This window comes from Cavia porcellus, unplaced genomic scaffold, assembly GCF_034190915.1.
Source record: "Cavia porcellus strain 051 isolate PalLab524CR breed Dunkin Hartley unplaced genomic scaffold, mCavPor4.1 scaffold_16, whole genome shotgun sequence".
Taxonomy (NCBI): domain Eukaryota; kingdom Metazoa; phylum Chordata; class Mammalia; order Rodentia; family Caviidae; genus Cavia; species Cavia porcellus.
The window spans coordinates 18,486,324-18,509,979 of record NW_026947499.1 but is presented as its reverse complement, the minus strand read 5'-3'; the positions used below and the strand labels follow the sequence as shown (position 1 = coordinate 18,509,979).

At 52.9% G+C, this 23,656-nt stretch overlaps 1 protein-coding gene across 5 annotated transcripts in view; it reads right to left on the bottom strand.

Annotated features, from left to right (window-relative positions):
• Nucleotides 1-23,656, bottom strand: part of Cmklr1 (chemerin chemokine-like receptor 1) — a 97,242-nt gene that overhangs the window by 16,578 nt on the left and 57,008 nt on the right. Inside the window, exon 1 of one of the 5 annotated variants that reach the window (XM_063225806.1) lies at nt 17,520-22,351. The exons of 2 other annotated variants lie outside the window; for them this stretch is intronic. The gene's annotated coding sequence lies outside the window, so the exon portion shown is untranslated. Of the gene's footprint in view, nt 1-1,611; nt 2,120-16,901; nt 17,491-17,519; nt 22,352-23,656 lie in introns of those variants that run through there. 2 more of the 5 variants (XM_063225809.1, XM_063225808.1) reach the window with 2 other exon arrangements.

The window sequence follows — 23,656 nt, the reverse complement described above, 5'->3', positions numbered from 1 at the left end:
CCCCACGCTCCGTTCCTAGGCCATCTTAGAACCATCAGGCCAGGGGGACTTGAGGCCCCGAGAGCACTGAAGGACATTGGAAACACATGTAGTCACAAGCCATGTCCTGCGAGAACCCAACGACAAGAAACACATTGGACAGATTAGCGCGGCTCCGTGGGAGGGGTGACGGGTGTGGGAAAGGGGGCCGTGGTGTAAAGAATTCAGCGGAAAAGAAAACTAGGAGGGGCTAGAGCTTCTGAAAGCTGAGCATAGAGAGAAGGAAGGGGAGGCTGTAATCGTGTCAACCTTCCCCCCTCTGCTGCAGCCCAGGAAAACGCCACATGCACCAACAGCCCACATTCCTGCCTGGGGCTCCTCAACTGCCTAACCAAGCCAAGCTAGCCAGGCAAAGGGCCCAGTGAGCACCTTTGGGGCCCCACCCGAGGTCCCCTCTGCTGGGCAGGGAATACTCTTGGACCCGGACGCCGAGCCAAACAAAGTAAGAGCCACGGCTCCATCAGGAACAGCTGTATGGCAGTCTGTCCCTCCTCAGCAAGCCCAGGCCCTGCAGGGGGACAGGATGGTCACAGGCAGATGGCTGTGTCTTGCCCACACCCACCCACAGGACCCCTGCAGGAGAGAGTCTAGACTCAAGGTCACATCTGGTTCCTCCCGTGACAGGGAACAGAAACCTCAGGCAGATGTTGCTGGTTTAAATCCTAAACAAATGTGTGTGGGGGCTTATTAAGTTCCAGCTCTGTCCCGAGCACTATCACAGAAGAACAACAGAGAACATAATATACCCAAGCTCACACGCACACACACATACACACAGAGCTCAGGTAAGCACGGCAGGTCAAGTTAACCACTCTGGACAGAAGGGAAGCCCAGAGGTGGGTGGGTGCCAGGCTCCCACTCAAACCTGCCGCACTGCCAGACTGAATCTCTTTTCCTCAGCCCTTTGGGTCATTCTGGAGTCCGAAGGCCTTTGCCCCCAAGGACCTCCAAGAAGCCCCACAAGATCAATCCAGCGGGGTTCAGGGTACACATGTTTGGAGGGACATGAGGACCCTGTTAACTTTTCCCACGCTCCACGGCTGCAGATACAGGGGGAAAGCCCTTCTGAGGGGGGCTCACTCCCTGCAGGACCGCCCACCTGGACGCTGGGACTCAGCAGACTCCAGGTGAGAGCATGCCCTGTTCCCCTCCGCTTCCCTGGACCCCATAAGGTCATTTCCACGGGCCCTGCCATAGCCAGGAGAGCCCAGGGAACAAAAACCAAGGGCTGGGGCAGGGAGAGTGGGTGGTTGCTGAGGTCCCCGCCTGCGCCTCATCTGGCAAGTAGCAGACAGCACAGGGGTTGGAGCCCACATTCCTATGACACCGGGGTCCCTTGCTCTGACTGCTCCTGTCTGACCTGTGTCCCCAGTGGCTCAGGGGACAGTGAGGCCAAGGAACGTCTGGGCAGCAGATGTTTGCCTTTTGCTTCTCCTGTCACTGCTCGCTTGGGCCCCTTGGTTGAATGGCCATGAGCCTGCAAAGGACCCACTCTTCCTGCCTGCCTGTACCCCAGACAGTCCTCCCCACAGAGAGGCTCCCTGCCCTTCACCTGCATGTGACATCACTCACCTGTGACATCACTGTCCCTCTGCCTGGCCAGCACAAACTGTCAGCTCTGCTGTGACTCACAGACTCTCCCTCCACGCTCTGCCGCTAATCTACCAGAGCTGCAGGCTCCTGGCCAATGGCAAGAGCCTTATCGAGACCCGTGGGCGTGGGAGCCCATCAGGGAGCTGGAAAGTCTTCCTTCATGCTGCAAATGGCCTTGTTTGGCCTGGCTCCTGGCCTGACTCCCACCACCATGGCCCACCCTGATAGTTCCGCCGGGGGACCTGGACAGCGCTCCTCCTGTTCTGCTCCAAAAGGCGTTTAGGGGCAGGGAGGCCCCTCAGGGCATGTCCTGATTCAATCCTGGGGAAACTGAGACAAGGTTCAGGGCCTGTCTGTCATGCACATGGTATACCCCCAGAGCCTCACACACTTGATAATCCAGGGAGGTTTGAGCCCAGGTTCATACAGGATCAGCTTAAGGTTTGAACCACAAACTCTCTGACCTCAAAGCCCAAGATTACAGCCTCAGTCAGTAGCAAAAATAGTGTCAGGCATCCATCTGGTGCTTGACTGTCTCTCGTCTGAACATCCTGGCTAGCCCCACCGGGACAACCACAGGTCAGGATGTCTTTGTCCACTGCTGGGGTCCCCTGGTTGTCACCCTGTCTGCTACCCTCCCCAGCAGAAAGAAGAGGCCTTCTGGCTCCCACAAGACTGCAGGAGGGTCAGGAGCCAGGAAAGACAGCGCCAGCAGACGCGCCAGCCGCAGGCCTGGCTGCCGACCGGGACAGAATTAGCTGAGTGCGGGGAGGAGATGGGACTTGCTTCCTCCCTGGTCCCACACCCACGCAGGGGCTCCTGCTGAGTCACCACAGGAGCTGAGGCAGAGCTGCCAGAAAGCCTTGCCCACTTTCTCCTGGGCTCGGCAGCAGCGCTGTGTTTGAGCTTGGGACCCAGAGGAGATGGGCAAATGCAAGGAGCCCTGAAAGAATCTGCTTCCTCCCCAGGACCTGGTCTCAGGCCTGCTGGCCCCTCCGTCCTCGCCTTCTGACTTCCGACTTAGTCCAGAAGGGTGTGAAGGGTCTCCTGGCCTGACCCCTCTGGGCCATAACTCCCTGTCTAGCCTCTCAGCGTGGGGATGACAAGGACTCTTTCCATGGCCACACCCGGAGAACACATGTCCCTTCTCCTGTCCCTTCCTGAGCCCCTCTTGCACAGGCTCTCATCATCCGCTCCTGCCGACACCCTAATGGGAACACACTCCACACCCCCCTCCCTTCACCCCACATTTGCCCACTTTGTCTCCTGAGCACCACATAGATCTGCCATTCATCTGCTCACCCAAATAGCTGCCGCAAACCCCTAACCAGACTCTTACTTTACGGTGACTTGGATAGTGTTTCATAAAAGCCCACATGTTGAAGACCATGCAACTGGGAGACGGTGGTGCTTTGAGAAGTGGGATGTAATGGAAGTTAGGCCACCAGAGAGGTATCTATTGGGACCTTAAATTCTTCCTCTCTGGGTTTGCTTCCTGGCTACCGTGAGATAAATTCCTTCTCCCACCACTCGAGCCACCATGATGTGCTATCTCATCAAAGGCCCAAAGTAATTAACTATGGACTGAAACCTCCAAAACCATGAGCCAAAATAAACCTTTCCTCCTCTTAAGTTAATATATATATCAGGTATTTGTTACAGTAACTGGAAACTGAAACACAGGGTAGATCTTTCCTTCACGCCTTTTTCTTGTCCTAGAATCCAGACCAACGCCTTATGGAAGCCTCAACCCTGCCTTCCTGCCAGCCAAGCCTGCAGCAGCCACCAGAGGCCCAGATGAATCACGGACACTTCTTCAAAAACCCAGCCCCATTACCATGTGGGAGACTCCACTGCCTTTGTGGCCATTCCTAACCACAGAGCCCCCAGCAAGAGCATGTGGGTGGATGTCTCTGCTTCCAGGCCAGAAAGCCATCCCAGGCCCGGGTGATGGGTGCAGTGTACCCCAGCCACCAGGCTGGTACACAGAGCCACTGGGAAGACAGCCATGCCTCTTCACATAAACACAGGCTGGACCCTGGAGGTGGCCCCTAAATAAATATCAGCCCTTGCTGATCTCGCCCTGGTCTGGGAAGCCATACACTTAATCCTCCAAGTCAGCCTGGAGCCCGTCAGGCTGATAATCCTGAGCTGTGTACACAGCACATCTGGAAGAATCAGGCATGGGCGCGTCCACGTAGGCTGCTCAGGATGTGGTCGGCAAAGCTGCTGCGGGATCTGTTTGTCTCCAAGCCAGCAGCCAGCCTGGGGCTTAGCGTGTGCATTTGGAGAGCAGAATCTGCGAGGGCCCAGGTGTTCTTCAGAAGCTGCTGCCCAGCCTCTGTCTTCCTAAGTCTGGTCCAGCACAGCCAATGTTTGGCGCCAGGGTCCAGCCACAGAGACACCGCACTCTACTCTGGCACTTTGAGGTACCCAGCAGGTACTCTTAAAGAGCCCCCCCCCCGCCCGACAGTGTCCCCACCCTGCCTGTGACAGGGAAGAACAACACTGTAGGGACTCAAGGGTCTGTCTCTTGCCTTTTTAACTCACAACCTCACACCTGCCAGGCAAGCACTGTGCTGATGAGCTATATCCCCAGGCCTTGATCATTGCTTTTAATCCCTAGGCTTTGCTCCTTCCTTTTCCATCTCTGTCAAAATAATGAGGAGAACACCTCTGCAGGACCTCAAAGCCATGCCAGAGCCTAGCCAGGTGTATGAGACATGGCAGGCTATCCTGGCAGGCATCTTTGAGCCCTGATAGGCACCTCTGAGCCATCAACAGACTAACTTCCTTTTATTGAGCACCTACTATGTATATCAGGACACTGATGGGTGCTTTGTGAGCATTACCTGGCCCAAGCCCTATGGGGCAGTGATTTCTTCTTCAGTCCATTTTAGAGCTGAGAAGCTGGGGCCCAGCCAGGTTGAGAGCTTCCCTGAGGTCACATAGGTAGTAAATGACAGAGGTAAGATCTGAACCCAAGTCAAGAATCGCATGCTATTTCTTTTACACTTCACAAGCTCCACTTAGCAAATGTCCTCGGGAAGCTCTCCCATCCCCAACTCTCCATCCATCAGCTACAAAACAAGGACCTTGGAGCTGATGATCCCAAAGTCTCCCGTCCTGTTTTAAAAGCTCCACAGTTGGAGAGTGGCACTGCACTGTGCGGTTCTGGGAAGTTACTTTGACTCTCTGAACTGTGATTGAGTCCCCATTAAATAGCAAGAATAAAACCTTCATTGCAGGAAATTCGGGATCAGGGTCCTGCAAAGTGATCTCTGGGGACCCCATACAGCTCTAAGATCTCTGCTTCAGGGGTTCAATTTATAGCCCTCCCCTCTGCCACCCCAAAAGCAAGACCAGATCCCTGATGGCTGCAACAAGGTTTGCAGTGACTCAGAGCCCCAAGGGGAGCTGGGCAATCGGGGTTCAAAGGCCTTCCTGGCTCTGTGACTGTGGGCCAAGGACCTTGTCTCTAAAATGGGGTTCATGTTATCACCCTGCTCCAGAGGGGCTCAGACAGTGGTGATCTGTGGGAGCCAAAGTGTCTCTGTCCCATCGAGGGGGGTGCAAGCACACTTTATTAAAATCTTTCAGGAGGAGCACAGCTGTCACCCTGGGAAAGCTGAAGGAGGAGGTGGCCCTGGCTATGTGACAGAGGTCTCTGTGAATCTGTGGCTACTTTTGGGACTTGTGGATCGGCCGACACTGCTGTGCAGGAGAACAGCCTGGACAGAGAGCCAGCCCTCTGCGGGATCTCAAACGATGCTACAACCTCTCAGCCTCATTTCACAGATGAGAAGACTGAGGTTCAGACTTAGAACTCTTCCCTTAAGCCCCCAGTAACCCAGCGAGTAGGCAGAACAGGCGTCCGGGCTGGGCTTCCAGCTTTCCCTCCCCTGACTCTCCTGGAAATCTGTTGGGCGTCTCTGGGAAGCAGGTTTTGATTCTAGCTCCTGCACTGTGGCGTTGTGTAAGTTACCCCACCTCTCTAACCTTGGGCTTCTCCTCTCGAGCACGCATCTCAAGGAGCCATGAAGAGCAACGAAACCAGGCTGGTGACGCACTCACCATGACCGCTGTCACTGAATTCATACCGTGACGGAGGGGGATCATGTCATAGGGCAAGACTGATGTGTGTTCCACACCCCTCTGTTCTCCTTCTCAGAGCCTTGGGTACTTTCTGCCCAGGCACATCTGGCCAAGGGTGGCCCCACTCAGGCCCCTCGCTGGCTGCCCCTCAGCGGCACTTTGTTCCCAAGATTCCTGGCTCCTGTAGGGCAGGAAGTGAGTTCAGCGTGGGCCCAGCCCAGTGTGGTTTGGCACCTTCGCTTGGAAGGGTCAGAAAACAGAGGTTCTACTGGAGCACAGGGTGGGGTCTCCCAGCAGGCTGACTCAACCCCTCCAGGAGGCTGCGAGGCTTCCGACACCGGGCTAAGCTCCCGGGGCCAAGGACTCCTTGGGATTCCATTCCTCCCTCCTTTCCTGCCTCCTTCTGGGAACTATTTACTGAATGCCTACTATGTGCAAGACCCATGTGACACCACGCACACAGCAGAGGATAGAACAGACACATCCTGCCCTTAGGAGGGGCCTGAGGGTACCCAACAGATAAATAATTAACACTGAACAAAGAAGGCAGATGGCTCCAGAAGCAGCCTGCCAGTCACCAGCTATGTGACCTTGGGAAGTCACCATCCCTCTCTGCCTCGGTTTCCTTATCTGAAAAATAGGGCTGCGAGTAGCTCTCCCTTAGTGGGTGTTTACGAGGACTGAATGAATTTATGTTGGTGATGGGTTAGGAGCATGTGTGGCTCACAGGAAGCATTATGTAAATGTGGGGAAAATGAATGCAAGGGGCGAGATGTGCGGGGAATAAACTATAAGAGGAAACAGAGTACAGAATGTAGGTGCCTCTGACATTGGAATGGAGACCTGAGCAGGGGGTGACGTGCAGCTATCTAATGGAGAATTCCAGGCCGTGGGAATGCCAAGTGCAAAGGTCCTGAGACGGGAGCAGAATTGACAGGTACATGAAAGAGGCACAGATTCATGCATTCATCCATTCACTAAAACACTGTCAGCAGGCACTTCCTGAATGCCACCTCCTTGCCAGAGCTGTAGGATTAAGTTGACCCCATTCCTGCCCTTGCAGAGGATATTAAGATGCCACCTAAAGTTCGAATTTCCTGCAAACTGACCAGGGTGAACTGTGTTCGACATAGGGTGGGGTTTGGCACAGTCCCCACCCCTCCCTATTGTCCCTGGACTCTGGGGGCAACAAGTCACCTTCAGATAGTCATGCTGCCTGCCCCTGGTATTAGGTGTTGCAGAAATGAGATCAATCTGGTGAGGAAGATGAACCAAGCCGTTCTTGCTGTCCACTTTCGTGGGAGGGCACACATTTCTTTGCAGAAGTGAAAAACGCACATTCAGCGTTTCTGTCTCCCCTCGGGCCCTACTGATTGCTGAGTTGTGGTCCTCCTCCATCCAAAGCCAAGCAAAAGCGGCTGGGAGGCAGGGGAGCTCTCGGAGGAGGCAGCATTGGAGCTGAGTTCTTCGAGAGCACAAGACCTTTGCCGGATGGAGCAACAGAGGGAGAAGGGGTCCCTGCAGAGGGACAGTGCACAGTCACAGAGGCTTGATAAAGTGGGACTGCAGGGTGTGGCAGGAGAAGAGAAGAGAGGTTCGGATTGTAAGGCCCCCTGAAAGCCATCAACTGTACTGTGTGAACAATGGGGAGCCATCCATGGTTTTAAGCAGAGGGAGCCTGTCTTTCTAAAAGAATCCAGTTCCTAACCAGGACATGTGTGATGGGCCACACTGGAGCACCCAGTGAGCTGAGGCCCCTGTGAGCTGAAGATCGGGAACATCTGTGAGGTTCCAGGAATGCAGAACTGTGTCATCTGTCAATCTCATTTTTGTTAAAGTTATTTCTTCAGAAAACATAGGAGGTTTTGTTTCTACTGCTGTTTTCATGATAACCATCAACGCTCCAAGAAAAATCTTGAATGAGCAGATAGAGGAGGACCAGAGATGCCTGATGAGTCCTGGGAGAAGCCAGAGGGGCCCACACTGGGCAGTCCCGGGTGCTGGGCTTCACCTCCACCAGAGCCCGTATGCTGCGGATGAAATATGGTCACCATGGCAATGCTGATTCCTCATCCCCAGCCCCGAACAACCCAGGCCCTTCCAGCATGGAGGAGGGCAGGACTGGAGCGAGGCAGAGCAGCAGCCGGACCTGAGCTCACAGGCAGGCCCTTCCCGAGACAGGCATGCGAGGTGGGGAGCTCTGAAGAGCCCAGGAGATGAAGGACCAGCCTTTGGGGCTCCAGGAAGGCATCTTCGGCTCCAAATGACGCCTCTTCTCCTGGGCCAGCCCAGAGCAGGCTGTGAGCCTGGGGTGGCTGACCCAGGATGGGGCCTCAGGGCTCTCGGGAGGCTCTTGGGCAGGTTGGTAAAGGGTTTGGGGAGTCTCCGAGCACAAGTCCTTCTATTCCAGCCCATTCCCTGTGCTCAGGGAGTCCAGTGCCCCCAACACAGGGCTCAAGGCCCTCGAGGCTTCCCTCTGTGAGTTCCTCAGCCTAAGATGTGTTTTTTTTTTCTTTTTTTTCTTTTCTTTTTTCCCTTCTTTTTCTTCCCTTTCTTTCTTTTTAATACTGGGGACCGAATCCATTCTTTTTTATCCTTTTTGTTTTGAGAGAGAGTCTCGCTAATTGGCCCAGGCTGGGTTTTAAATTGTGATCCTCCTGCTTCAGCCTCCAGAGTAGCTGGGATGACAGGTATGCACTGTCACTTCTGGCTTGGGTAGTGGTGCGATTTTCACAAGAGTCCCCTGGCTCCTCGCAGCCTCACTGTGCCCTGTGAACAAATGACCCTGGGCAGGCAGCCAAGTGACAAGAAGAAAGAATAACCCTTGGGAATGTGCCAGGTACCCGGCAGGGCACTTAACCCCCACGCCATCTCCTGGCATCCTGGCAAGACACACCATGCCTGGGGAGGGTGCTATATCCCATGCACAGACCCTGAGTCTGGACCACCAGCCAGCGCCCAGGGAGCCGGGGCTCAGTGTCAGCTCTATGGGAGCCTGAGAAATTTAAAATGTCCCTGTATCTTGTCACAGTGTCTCAGCATCCCCAGGTGGGCTGACAGCCCTTCATGACAAGGCTGTGAAATCTGTCCACTTGGCTTCCCTACCTTCCTCTCCCTCACGGTGCGACCCCCTGAGGACTGGGAAGGCCTCACCCACTGCTTATCGCCTGTAAGAGGATCAAAATCCCTAGAGATTCCAGATGACATTAGGCTCCATTTAGGCACCGCCTGGACCCCTAGTGCCTCTCCTCAGAATGAGCTTTCTGGACAGATGTTTTCATTGCCAATTTTCAGATGTGGAAACTGAGGCACGCAGCAGCCAGGGCACTGACCCAAGAGCCCATGGCTAGGAAGGGGTGAGGGGAGATTTGCATCTCAACTGTTCTAACCCCAAGGTCCATGACTTTGATGACCATGTTTGTCCTTTATGCATGATCAGCAGCTTGTCCTCTGGGCATAGACCTTATCACCTGGGCACAGGTGGGAGCCCAGGTCTGGCAGGTGAGCCACACAGCACACATCTGCACCCCTGCCTCACAGAACCCTTGGAGGCCCCCAACTCATCCACCTCAAAAAGGCATGGGGCTCAAGGGGCAGGAAGGGGTGCTGCGAGGGCCAGGCCATCCCAGTGGACCCTGAGACCCCACAGCTCTGAGCCGTTGGGCACAAGGCCCAGACACAGGAACCTTGGCCTGCCAGGCAGCTCTGGCCCCTGGGAATTTCCTTGCTCCAGCCCAGACAGCTGATAGATGGGCTGGCGAAGCTGCCAGCACTCAGGATGGGGGAGTGTGAGATCCCACCCTGTTCCCAGGCTCTGGGGAGGAGGGGCAGGCTGCCCCTGATACCGCGCTGTCACCTCTTCTGAGGCAAAGCCCAACCTTGACCCGGGAGGAGTCTGGCTGGGAAAACTGTCCACCTCTCTCCTTCCACAGCAAAGAGAAAGCTGGTGTGAGACCAGAGAAAGTTCTAGAATCCTAGAAGTCATTGTTAGCGAGGCTTTAGGGTCTGCAGGTCTGCCACGCTATGTTAGAGAAAAGTCTCAGGGTCACAGCAAACCCAGACGCCAGCTCCCAGCTGGGCACAGGACGCAGCTCCCGCGTCTGCAAAGTGCGTGAGTCCATGCGTGTGGAATGTATTTGCTGACAGGCCATCCCAGTCTGCCAAAGCTGAGGTATGTCCTAGGATGTCACAAGCAAACCAAGCTGTCACCTGTCACTCCAGGCATGTACAGAGACAGGCAGAAACAAGCGTGCTTGTGGCTTGAGGTTTGAAGATTGGTACTCAGATAGAGAAAGTGAGAGTCTTGAGTCTCCACCAGCATGACTTCTAGAGACTCAGGTCATCAGAAAGCACTTCCTTCCCATCTGCTCTTCTGGAAACACCTGCTGTGTTCATCTCAGGCCTGGTCAGGTCCCTGGAGTCACACAGATCAGATGGGCCACCTCCCTCCCCAGCGGTGTGCCCACTCCCTCCCGTGGACCTTGGTCAGCAGTTTCTCTGCAACTTCTTCTTCTTTTGTTTTTTTTTTTTTTTTTTTTTCTCTTATAGAATTAGGGATTGAGGGGCTGGGGATTTAGCTCAGTGGCATAAGCACCTGCCTTGCAAGCAGGTGGTCATGAGTTCAATCCCCGGTACCAACAAAAAAAAAGAATTAGGGATTGAATTTAGGGCCTTCCCACTGAGCCATATCCCCACCCGTCCACCCCCTTTGATTTTTATTTTTATTTTGGGACAGGGTCTCACTAAGTTGCCAAGGCTGGGCTCGAACTTGCAAACCTCCTGCCTTGGCCTTCCGGAGTGCTAGGACTGCATCCTCCTCACCTACTTGCCGGCTGGCTCAGTCGGTGGAAATGCTTTCTCTGGGTGTGTTTTTGGTGTAGGGTTGTGGATTTGTTTGCTTGCTTATGGACTGGTTTTGGCTCAGAAAGAGGAACAGTTCCATAAAGGTTCACTACTCGGGAAACAGAAATAAAAAGTAACCGTGAAAGGAGGAAGGGGGATGTGGGCCGGGGCAGAGCTGGAGCCAGGACCGAGGGGCAAATGGAAAATGCACACACCAGGACGTGTCCTAAAGGAGACAGTGGGCGCCCTGTGTACGGGCCCCCAGTGTTCCAGGCAGACCAGCTCCATGGCCCGGGCTCCTGCTCACAGCCTTCTCCAGGGGGAGCCTTTGGGTCTGACCACGCCCAGCCTCGAGTTCCCAGATGTTTTGAAGGTGCCACGGGTGACACTGCCCTGTACGGCAGTTCAGAAAAAGGCGCTTTCCCCAGACATGCCAGGGGAGGGGTAACTGTTCATTTCCATCTAGAGGCACACATGGACCGTTGCTGGTTTAATCTCCAGAAATTTCTAGACATCTGAGAGAGGGTCTGAACGATGGTCCCTGAAGTTGTCTTCTCAGATTACCTCTGTGATTGTCCCTCAGAACTGGTCCTCTGGAAGGGTCAGCAACCGTAAGGGACATGCTGTTCTTGGTGGAAAATGCCACAACAGAGGCTTCTCTGTGCCCAAGGGGGACAGGCCTGGCATCCCTACACTCACATGGCTGTTGGCATGTTTTATGAAACAAATGACCCTGAGGAGGACTTGTAAGATGTGGAGGCACTGTCCTAGGCCACCCCCCACTTACACACTCATGAAGCAGGCTCCATTCGGTCTCAAAGCCCGGTCTGCACAGTAAGTTATCTGAGATAACAGTAAGTTATCTCTCTACCCTGCCCTTGCCACCGACCTCGTGTGGGCCCTGTGCTCAGCTCCAGCCCTGCGTCATCAGATTCCTATAAGGGCCCTGTAAGGCAGGCGCTGCTATGATCCTCACTTACAGACAGGGAAACTGAGGTTCAGACAGCTATTTAAGAAGATAGCTGGCTGCCAGCCCCTTGGGTCAGGAACTGTCAGGCGTTTAGATGGTGCTTCCTTCTGCACAGAAAGGGTTCTCCTGGTTATCCCTCTCATCTAAAGGTAAAGAGTGAAGCTTAGGTCTCAGGTAGGAGGAAGCTGCAGGAACCCGGAATCAGGAGAGTGCTCTGCAGACAGACCAGGAAGGCAGACTTGTGTGGGGCCCTGAAGGGGGAGCTGAGCTCTGTGGGTCCCCCTAGAGGAAACCAGTCAGGCTGAAAGAGAACAGGGAAGTGGCAGGTCAGCTGGCAGGTTCCAGTGCTGTCCAGATCCCATAGGCAGGAGCCCGACATCACAAAGAATCACATTTTGGAGGAAAATTGGCATACTGGGGCAGCCCCTGGCAGCGTCCCCTTTTATTTTTGCATTAGTGGGAATGGACCCCCAAGGGCTTCATACTGAGCTACATCCCAGTCTCCTTTTTTATTTTGAGGAAGGGTCTCCCTAGGGCACTGAATTGTCCATGCAATTATAATGATCCTCCTGGTTCAGCCTCCCAGAGTCCTGGGGTTACTGGCCTGTGCCACCAGGCCTGGATATTTTCTGGTTTTCTTCATTTCTAAAATAAAGCAATGATGACATTCGTGGGGTATTAAAACCTTTCCTTCCATCAACTTGCCCCAGCTTTTCCAGATCAGGAAAGGATGCAAAAGAATTTTCCACCCACAGTTCAACACCGACCCTGCTGGCAACAAGGTGTCCACCCCTCCTGGGCAGGAGTCTGGTCTCCTTCTTTGAAACATTCACCGTCCTCCCCACTCACCTGCCCGCAGGCCTAAGTGGCAAACAGAGAGGCCTTTGTCTCCCTCCTCCCTGCCTCTTTGTCCTGCAAAGAACCCGGCCCATGGCATCTCTGGGGCAAGTTCCTGAGCACCCTGCCACACAGACCTTGGAAACTGCTGCCCTGCTGAGCTTTGGGAACCACAGCAGTCAAACCTGAGGCTCTCCTGCTCTCTCCCTTTGCCTCCAGATTGCCCTGCTAACCACCTCCCCATGCAGCTCACAGATAAAGAAAGAAAATCGCAGAGGAGTCAAGCAATCTATCCAGGGTCACACAGCTTGAACATGGAGAAGCCAGGACTTGAAACCAGGGCTACTGTCAAGGTGGGGTGATTAAGGGTATAGACTCTGGAGCCAGATGCCCAAGTTCAAATGTCAGGTCTGCTGTATGGCCTCTGTCTCCCTATCTGTAAAATGGAGCACCAAGAGTATGTACTTCATAGAGCTGATACTAAGATATAATAAGAGGAAGAATATAAAACAATGGTGCATGGACCATAATAAATCTTCAACAGGTTAAATGATATCACTATTATTACTGCAATTAAGTATGATCATGAGTCTTTTTATTATATGACATTACGTCAGACATGACTGTGGTACAGTCCTAAGGGAATGAATTTTAAAAGCTTCCTCCCAAAGGTTCTTTCACAGTGAGGTATAAATATCGGATGACAGATAACATATTCCTCATTCAGACACTGACTAAACCTCAACTGACCACCAGTTACCTGACAGGCGTCAGGACAGGAGCTGGATAAATACAAACATGTAGATCCTGCCTATGGAAACCCGAAGCCAGGCTGGGGAAACACACAGGAAGCCGGCACAGCAAGCCCTGGGTGCGGGGAAGATGGCAGCTCCAGCTGCCAGGTCAGGGGAGGCCCTGCTTGACAGAAGAAAAGCTCAGGGCAGGAGGAACAGGGCTGCTGACATTTCAGACTGGGGCAGTCACCCAGGCACAAGACCTGTGCGCATTCATTCTCCCTGCAGAAGGAGAAGCAACTCAGCCCTGAGCGGGGTTTAAGGTTGTGCGGTGGTGTCCCTGGTGATGCAGGAGGAAGAGACGCTGAAGACCCCGAACCCAGGGCCTTCACTCTGGGCTAGAGACTCCGCCCACTTCACTTTTTGTTTTGACGAAGAGTCTAAGTCTCTAAATTGCCAGTTTGGGCTCAAACTTGAGATGCTGCTGGGATCCATGGCGGAAACGCAGGCACGGTGTGGAGCAGAGGTGGAGTTCTAGCAAGAGCTTATGGACCCTGGTGTCCCCCCAAATCCTCAAGGAAAGGCTGGGATAGGGAGGAGGCCTGTGCCTCCCGGCCCGGGCTCTAGGAGGTGGGCAACAGGAAAGCTTGCAGTTTGCTCTCCTGAAATCCACTGGGACACCTAACCCCTCCAGGCAACTGCGACACAGAACTAACCCCAGCACCCCTTCCCTGCCAGGCCAAGGCACCAGCCAGCCTCGCAAGACCCTCACATGTGCAGGGTCCCCCAGGGGAAAAGCCCTCTTTTTTTTCTCCCTCCATCCTCAGGGCTTTGGCCTCCCCATAAGCTCCACCCCCTCCTGCCTGTAACTGCCTGGCTCCGCCCACACCCACTGGCTCCGCCCACTGCCCATCTCCTTCCTGCACCCTGTAAGAAGCTCCAAGATCCCCGCAGCTCCAGCGAGGTCCTGTTTAAAGAAACACCGTCCAACCTTGGAAGCAGCCTGTATGCCCACCAACGGCTGGATAAAGAAAATGTGGGTGTTTATACACAACGCAATACTTCTCAGCCATAAAGAAGGATAACTCAGAGTCATTTGTAGAGAAACGAACGCATCTTGAGACCATAGTGCTTAGTGAAATACGTCAGATTCAGAAGGTTAAATACTGCATGATTTCTCTTATTTGAGAAGGTGTAAATAAAATATTTATAAAAGTATAAGTATTGGGGGCTGGGGATTTAGCTCAGCGGCATAAGAACCTGCCTTGCAAGCAGGCAGTCGTGAGTTCGATCCTGGATACCGATTAAAAAAAAAAAGTATAAGTATTCAAAGTATAAATAATTGGAAGACCCAAATGAAAGACACAGGGACACAGGTTTTGTGGAGCTAACAAGGGTATCTGAGGATGGGGAGAAATGAGAGAGGGAAGTCAAAATGACCAAGATGCAATATTTATAGATACAAATTCTCCATGATGCATACCCTTATTTTGTATCCCAAACATCTACTAATAAACAAAACAACAAAACATGAAGCAACCCAGCCTGCCAGCCATATACAACACAGGGCCTGGTGGTGGATGGGGTTGGTGTCCAGGGCGGAGCCTGTTCATGAACTAGGGCCCCCCTCCAACACCTGCATTGGCTCACAGCTTCCCTCTCCTGAGACCAGCCCTCAGCCTGTCCCTCACCGGTACGGGGTACAAGCCACATCCCAGGGCCACCAATGAGGCCGTCCCCACCGAGGCACGGGCTTGCTCGGCTCCTTCCACCCTCCCTGCTGTGGTTTGATGATGGTGTGGTCTTTGCAAACCTCCAGCTCTAACTCATTCCTCATTATAATACTGACAGGTGGCATCTTTAAGTGGTGGCTAAGGCTCCACCCCCTGAGTGTGTGAATCCATTTGTGGGATTGTGGGTTAATGAGTTAGTGGTTCGGCTGCAGAGTGCGTCTGTCATAAAAGCCTGTTTGCACGGCTTCTTACACACACCCTGTCCTGTGCCCTGAGCTGCTGGGGACCCTGCCAAGCACTGATGGCCATCTCCAGATGCAGCCCCTTGACCTTTAACCAGAATCATGAGCCAAAATAAATCTCTTTTTCTCTACAATGTACCCAGACTCTGGTGCTGTTTATTAGCAGCAACTGGCAACAGACAAAAATATTCCCCATCTGCTTAGAGCAGAGCTAAAACTGGGGAAAGGGAATGTTCATAAATTTGGGGAGTGCCCCAAAACTCAAAAATAAATAAGATTTTTAAAAGTTAAAATTAATACAAAAATTCATGATGAGCAAAATCTTAACATTTTAAATAAGATGAAGTCCAATCCTGCCCAGGCATGAGCTGACCTCAGTCACCTCATTTGCATCCCAACCCTGCCTGAGAGCCTGTCTTCAGTATACCAGATTCATCCAAACCCCTGCCTCAGGCTCCGCTACGGGGCAGCTGGGTTAAAACAGGAGTCCAAGTCAGAGGCCATCATAAGGCTTCAAAAAATGTTCTTTTATTCATTCTTGTCTAGCTCCAGGTGCCCAGGCTCTGGAAGAAAAGGTGTCTTTGGCCAGGAAACATGCCTGCCTGCAGATGGAGGGGGACAGATAGGCTTAGGGCTCACCAAGGTGGCACGTTTCCAAAAGCTGTGATTAAGGCTGCCTGGGTTCAAACCCTGGCTCATCCATTCACCAGCTGTGTGATGTTTGGCAAGTTACTTCGCCTCTCTATGCTCCTGAAAATCCACAGATTCTCTACCCTAAATTTTTCCACCTGAACCACACAGACAGGAGATCAGTACCAGCCTCTGCCCTTCACTAGAGTTGACCCAAAGGCTTCTAAGACATGGTAATCTTGTTGAAATATACTCAGGGGTATTATTGGTGCTGAATGCAAAATTCTAAACCTTTGTTTTTATAGCGTATGTTCCCAAAATAACTGTTATGTTTTAAAAATAGAACTCATGACTTGAAAATAAGTTTAGTGAAAATTTGGTTTTCCCCAAAGGAAAGAGAGGTCTTCAGACAATGCTCCCAGATTCTGTTTCCTAAGGTATGGGGCGGGTGCCCCTGTACTGTGGGGATCTTATTAAATCCCTCATGAGTGGTTTATTTTTTTTAATAACCATGACGTGCTGAGTACGGGTGTGGTGAGCTGTAGACACACGTGTCCTACACAGCAGAGACACCTCCTCCAGGGTCCGGACACAGTCTGATCACAGCTAGCTCCCAGAGGGAAGAGGCCACCAAGAACCATCGGGCACTGGAGGCCTCCAGGACACCTCCACTGGGGACAGGGTTGTGCTTGGTTTTGCCCAGAGATGCTCCATTCAACCTCTGGAAAATCACAGCTGGTCCAGAGCACTGGCTTTGGAACGGTGAAAGGAAGGAAGGAAGGAAGGAAGGAAGGAAGGAAGGAAGGAAGGAACTGGAAAGGGAGGAGAGAGGAGGGGAGGAGGGAGGGAAGGAGACGGAGGAATCAGGAGAACAGCAGGTGCCCTGGAAGACAGGACCAGACACCAGGCAGCTGGCCGCTGGCCTCCAACCCAGCATCATACAGCACTCTGTGTCTTGGGTCTGGGGGATAGCCAGGAACCCCAAAGCTTTGAACCCCACTAAGGAACTGATGATCTAGAGATGTCTGCACCATTTCCAAGTGACACCCCAGGGGAGGCCCAGACAGGCCCTATGGGTGGTCACAGAAATCTGTCTGAGGCCAGCCTGGAGCCAGGATCCTGTTTCATCACTGCTACTTCCCACCCTGAGAGTGCCAGGCAGCACCCCCAGTTTTTAGGAACTTACCTCCCAAAGAGGAAGCAAATTGTCCAGAGCGCCCCAGGGTGTGAGCAATCGAGGAGCTTCTTACCCAGACACAGCAAGACCAAGGGCAAGGCAAAGGACAGCCGATAACCAAGTAGCTGTGACTGTGTCTGTGAGAGTCCATAGCATTCCTGGACGTCCCTGGGAGCAGCCTGCATCCCTGACCAAGTCCCACCTCCCAGCTCCGGTTTCTTGGCTTCCCCCGCCCCTCAGTGCTGGGCTTCGAACCCCAGGCTGTCCCTGAACTACATCTCCAGCCAGCCCTTTTGTTTTGTTTTGTTTTCACTTTGAGACACGGTCTTGCTAAAGTACTCTGGCTGGGCTTGAACTTGTAACTCTCCTACCTCAGCTTCCCAGAGTGCTAAAATTACAGGCCTGTGTCTCCAATCGGCGGCCAATTTCTTCGCTTTACATAACTTATTACGGCAAATATCAAAACAATTAAGAAATTTTTAAAAATTTTCTTTCCCATAACAGCCCTGACCTCATGCCCGAGAGGAAGCACTGGTCTCACTTCCATTTGACAGAAGAGGAAAACAAGGCCATCTTGACAAAAGTCAAGGAGTTTGGAACCAAGCCATCCTGCCCTTCCAGACACACCTGGCGACGCTCTTTTCCTCCACACCAGGCCTGGCGCTCCACCCTCTCCTCTGTCCACTTCCAGGGTCCATGCATGGGAGGCAGGGCCGCCTGGCCCTGAAAAGCAGCGTTGCCCATTCAGCCAAGAGTGACAGGGACCCCAGGCTCTCATTCAGAACACAGATGCAGCTGGAATAGCCACTTCGGTGCCACTTTCTGACCGAGAAAGGCTGACGGTCAGCAGGCAGTGGACAGACAGGCAGGCCAAGACAGTGACTCTTGTCTCCCTAGTCTGACTCTGCTGATGTCCAGTTTTGTCACATTAAAAAAACTGTCCCTGTTCCAACTGCTCAGTGTACAGTAAAGGGAAGGAACAGAGAGGGGCTGGAGAGGCGTGAGGAAGTTGGAACTCAGACTTCTCCTGGGGACCTCAGCCAGGAACTTTCGGCCCTCAAAACCTTGAAGCAGAGGAGGTTGTTCTCTCTGGCCTCCAGGAAGATCCCAGACCTAAAGCCTCCCCTCACCTGCGTCCAACATCTTTAACATTGCGACCATCAGCTGCACACACCTCAGTGTGTCTGCTTTCTGCTGAATGGGAACAAGCTCCTGCGGGAACAGGGCCTGAGGTGGATACACAGTCCCAGGAAACGTTGGTGCAGGGAGGATCAGAGGCAGAGCACAGAGAAAATGCTCTAAAAATTGCAGAGCAGAAGGGCAGTGCCCACCCTGGAGGACAGGATTTACTGGGAAATAAGAATAGCGAAGCTGTTTGGCTGCAGGGAATCAGCCAACCTCTCTGAGCTCAGTCTCAGCACAACAGGGCTGGTAAGGGAAAGGGGTTGCAGGAAGGTGGGGGCGGTTAGCAGACTCCATCTCATTGTAGAAAGCATTTCCCGAGGGCCTCATGTGTGTCGTTTTTAGCTTTAACGCTCAGAAGGTTGAGGCAGGCTCCACAGACAAAGGACCTACTAAGTGCTATCCCACTGTCACATTTTTCTAATGGTTTATCTCATTTAATTCTCACCACGTAACTCAAGAAAGGAGGTCTATCATCCCTTCTGATTTAAAAGTGAGGAAACTCAAGGAAGAAGAGAGAGAGAGAGAAAGAGAGAGAGAGAGAGAGATCTAAGGTGACCCAACTGGAAATGAGAGGCCCAGGATTCAAACACAGGTCTCCCCAACTCCCGGATGAATCATTTTCCCTACAGGCCCCACTGGAGAGCAAATTGCTGGAGCTGATAGACGGTGACAGTCTTTATTGAGCTAATAAGGACCGCATGATTAGGGAATGAATGTCCCTCGCTCTCTGGTCCCCAGTTTTCCTGGCAGTGAGGCAGAAGTCTGCGCCCCACTTCCCACCCTCCCCACGCGTGGACAAGAAGCCAGAGGGTGTGTACCATTTTATAAACAGCCTGCAAGGACTGGGCCAAGGTGTGAGTGGCCTGGAGCGCAACCTTGGTGGCAGGAAGTGGGACTGGACAGGAGCCCAGCCTGGACACGGCCAGCGTGGGGGACTGGGAGGGCTGGTGTCAGGGGCCAGTCTTCGGGGAATGTGGGCAATTCTTCTAGTCTCCTTTCTGACAGACTTGACTCACAGGATGCCTCTGCTCTGTCAAGGATTTAGATCAGGAAGAAAAAGGGCTTCCTTTTCCTGAGAAGGCGATGTCCACCCCTTGGGCAGAAGAGGTGGCCTGCTCACTCCACAGACCCCTTTTGAAACCCATTTCTGCCACTCGCTGGCTGTGACACAGGAAAAATCACTTACCCCCGGCCCAGGGTTGGGCTCAGAAATAAAATGTGGCCTCTGTGTGAGGGGGCCAGCCTGACAGAGGGGACCAGAAATCCTGAGCCGTGAAAAGCCAAGAAAAGTTGGTTGTGGACAATGCCAGTGGCCTAGTTTGGCCGCAAGCACTTCCTTTCCATTTCCTGCTTTGGCCCAAAACCGTGGCAGGGCCTGGGCGGGGACCTCGACTCCCCAACCTTGCTGGCGACATGGGCTTTTTTTTTTCACAGCTTTCCCGCCCGCACCCCATGAGAACCCTCGAATGCAAAGGAAATCAGAAACAGGACTCAGGACAGGAAGCGGTGGTGGGACCAGCTGGCTGGGGGTTGCTTCACTCCCTGTGACCTTGGGGTGACCATGGCTCTCAGGTTGGGCCCCAGGCCTCCTCCTGTCCTGGAAAGCTGGCCGTTATCTGTTCACACTGTATTCTTGGCCCTGCTCTAACATTTCATATTTTCCAAGAAGCTGGGAAACCAGCAGGACCTCATAGAGCCTCCTTCCCCCAAAATACACATCGCTCCTCTTATCAAGAGGTGAGCTCTATTTCCCCTCTCCTTAAAACTGGGCTGGCCTGGTGACCTTCCACTGCAGGCAAGAAATCACAGAAGAGACTCTGTACTAGTCCCTGGTCTAGCTCTCAAGAGACCTGGCAGCTTCTATTTTTGCAGTCCCAAGCTTCTAGGGAGTGAAGTCCAGCAGTTGCTTGGAGAGAGACAACACTCCCAGGACGCCACCCCATCTTCAGTGGGCCTGGCCCAGGTGAGCCCCAGACTGAACACAGCCCACGGTGATGTAACAACACTGCACGGGCCGGAGATGAGGGGTCCCTGCAGAACTCCACGTGTTACAGAATCATGAACAAATTAAGTCACTTCAAGCTGTGACATTTGGGGCTCCTCTGAGGCCTGATGGAGATGAAGGTTCCACACGGAGAGGGGGTCAATCCAGCCTCAAAGAGAATTCAGAGGCCTATAAGGGACCCAGGACAGACCCTGATGGGAGGAAATGATTTGATGATCTGGTCCCCTCTTAGTATTTAAATAAAGCATGCCAAGGGGGAGTGGAACAATCAGTAGCAGCAAAGGACACTTAGGAGGGAAACTGAGGCACATTGCTAGCAGAACAGCGAACAGCAGGCTGTTACAGTGAGGAGACAGCAGTGATCGATCCATCCTGAGCTACCTTCTCAGGATCCTGAGTAGCTTCCAGAGAGAGCACAGTGCCGGCTGGACAGCTGTCACCGCAATCTGGTTGGCACACACCTGCACAACAATGAACCCTCCAGGGACTTCAGCTCCTGGCAGCTCTAGAGCCACACCAGCCTTGCTCCCAGCCCGGGGCAGAAACAGGAGGGTCTCCTGTTGGGAAGTCACTCATGCTGGAGACAGAAGGGCCCAAGCTGGGAATCGCATGGCCTCGTGGTTCACGTGTCCTGCTGAGCTTCCACCAGGTGCCAGGCACTAGATTCTGGCTGTCCCCTTCTATCCTCATGATAGAGGGGGATTTGCATAGCCCAGGGAACTCATCTGCTTGGCTGGCAGCTCCTGTGTGGTAAAGCAGGGGTCTGAACCCAGTCAAAACAATACTGAAGTCTGGGTCCAGCCTGGTAACCACTCGGTCGGCCCTGGACAGCCTCGCTGGTGGTTCCCCCCCATCCCTTCTGATGCTCAGAGAACTGCTGAGCTGATAAGTAGAAGAATGGCCATCTGAACTCTCAAGTGCAAATTCAGAAGACAAACAGGCACGCTGCAGAGTTTGAAATGTCCCTTCCCATGGAGGCAGAGTAACAGACCCACGAAGATGCCCACATTCTGACCGCGGTAATCTAGGGTTTAGATCTAGCATGGCCCCTCCAAAGCCTCGTGCATTCAGACATGGAGTTTGGGAAGGGACTGGATCAGGAGCCTATAGCTGGCTGGCTTGCTGTTAGCAGGTGGGCCGGGTTGGTGGTAGCTCACTAGGGCGGCCTAGAAGCGTGCATACCCTTCCCCGGGCCCTGACTTCACTCTCTGCTTCCTACCCACCATGACATGAGCAGTGTCCCTCTCCTACACCCGTGCCCTTCCTGTCTCGGAGCCAGTCAACTGTGAGCTGGATCCTCTAAAATCCATGAGCCAGCATAGAGCTCTCCTCCGCTAAATTATGAGTGTTGGCTATTTTGTCACAATGACAAGAAAGCAACTCATACAGAGGCCTTCTATGGCAAAAGAAGGCCATAGATGACATTGCAGATGTCATCAAATCAGGCATCTTGAGGTGAGGAGATTACACGGATTAACCAGCTGATCCCAAGTAATCACACAGGTCTTTATGAATGAAAAAGGGAGGCAGGGGCCAGAGTGGCACATCCTGAGAAGAACTCTGCCCTGGACCTGGCTTTGGAAGTGGGGAGGGGACCACGAGCCAAGGAATACGAGCAGCCCGCAAAAGCTAGGAAAGTCACAGAGACTGATTCTCCCCTAGAGCTTCCAAGAAGGAATTTATTCCTAACTGTGCTTTAATTTTAGCCGGGTGAAATAGGTTTAACACTTCTGATATCTTTTAAAACTAAATAAGAGAATACGTATCATAAGAAATGAACCTAAGGAAAAATAAATTCATGGCTTTTGCACTTAATTTGTGGTAACTGTTGGTTTAGCAGCAACCAAAAACGAATACACTTACTACCTAAATTCTTACAGCTAACATGTAGGAGTTCATACATTCTTCAGACTGGCCAAACATTTATATAACAAAGGATGAGTGTGTTATGCATGTCCCTGCCCTTACGCAATCCCCTAGGTCATTAGTGGAGTGCATGATACAGGCCAAAGAACACAGTGGACACCGTTAGTGACCCTGAGCCAAGGAAACTGAGGCTCAGAGAGGTCACGTGGCTATGTGACTGGTCCGTGTTCTGCAAGGCGGCCCGTGCCAAACCAGGGCCAGAACCGAGCTCTGCCTGGCTGCAGGGCCCGCGGTCGCCCCCTGCTCCACTCCCTGTCCCTTTGACTCTCCTCCCTCCCGTCACTCAGTCCCAGCAAGGAAGAGTGCGCCAGCTCTCTTGCATCCATCTCCCCGCCCCCACCTCCTTGCACAAACGTTACCCCCCGCAGGACCCAGGGCTGGGGTCAGGAACCCAAGTTACGTCCCCAAGAAAGCAGAACTGATTCCTGCTCCGCCTGGATGGCTGCTGACCCCCTGCTGACTCAGCTGTGGAACCTCACGCACAGCCAGAGCTTGTGGGGGAGGCCGCAGGCTGAGGAGCCCCAGCTGCCCCAGCCCACGTACAAGGGACTGGCGCAAAGCACCTTCCCCAGCCCAGAAAACTGGTGCCCGGGTCAACCCATCATGCAGAGGCGAATCCCAAAGCCCGATTTCCGTAACACAGAAATGGCCTCGCAGAATTGCGCACGTGCGGAACCCAGTGCTTTGCGTGTATTTGGTCCTTTAACCCCGCCCCAACCTTAGATGCAGCCAGGGGAAGGGCAGGAAATCAAGGGGCAAAGTCGGGCTGAATTCTGGAAAAGCCAGCTCTGAAGTATGTGAGCATCACCCCGTTAGTCTACCAACCAACACTATTCAGTCATTAAGTTTCCTCTCTTGATAGCACAGTGTAAAATTCTTGCGTGGGTTCTACCCAGCTGCTCAAGAAAGTCTACTCAATCAGTTTATGGCCATCGCTGCAAAACTTTTGGAGATTTCGAAGAGAAGTACATGGACTGACTTCCTGATATTGTCTGAAACCAAGATGCTCTGAGTCCAGAAAGAGCACAGAATGGCTGCCAGAAACAAGCTCTTTCCCTTCATCCCAGGCCTACTCTGGCAGTGAGGTAGAAAGAACCCTGCACTGGGAAATAATAACCCAAATCCTAATCCCACCAAGAGACTTGGGAATGTCACTCAACCAATAATCAGGGGTTCACTTTCCTCATCTCTAAAATGGGACCAAATGTAACTACCCCCATGTCTTCTCTGAAGGTCTGTGGGGATAAGAATCCTACCTTTCCCCATCATTCTTGCCCTGTGGAGTGCTTGACACATAGTAGGTGCTAATAAGTTAAGTGTTTGTTGAGTGAATAACCAAAAGCTTAGATTACAAATTTTCCTCCCCCTCACCCCATTCCTTTAAAAGCCCAAGGACGGAAAGTGGACCTGACTCAACTCAGTTTTTTCATGTGGCTGTGACTTTCCCTCTGCCGTGGGTTTGTTCACACAGGAAATTTTACCCAAGCGCCCACTCTGTGTGCAGCCCAGCCACCACCTCAGCTCATCCAGGAACCCAAGACACACACAATGTCCCTTCTCTTTTTCCTGACCAATCACTGTGACGCTTAGTCACACTGGGCTTTCCCAAGCTGGCGCAGCCACCCAGCCGCCTTACAATCTGTAACCC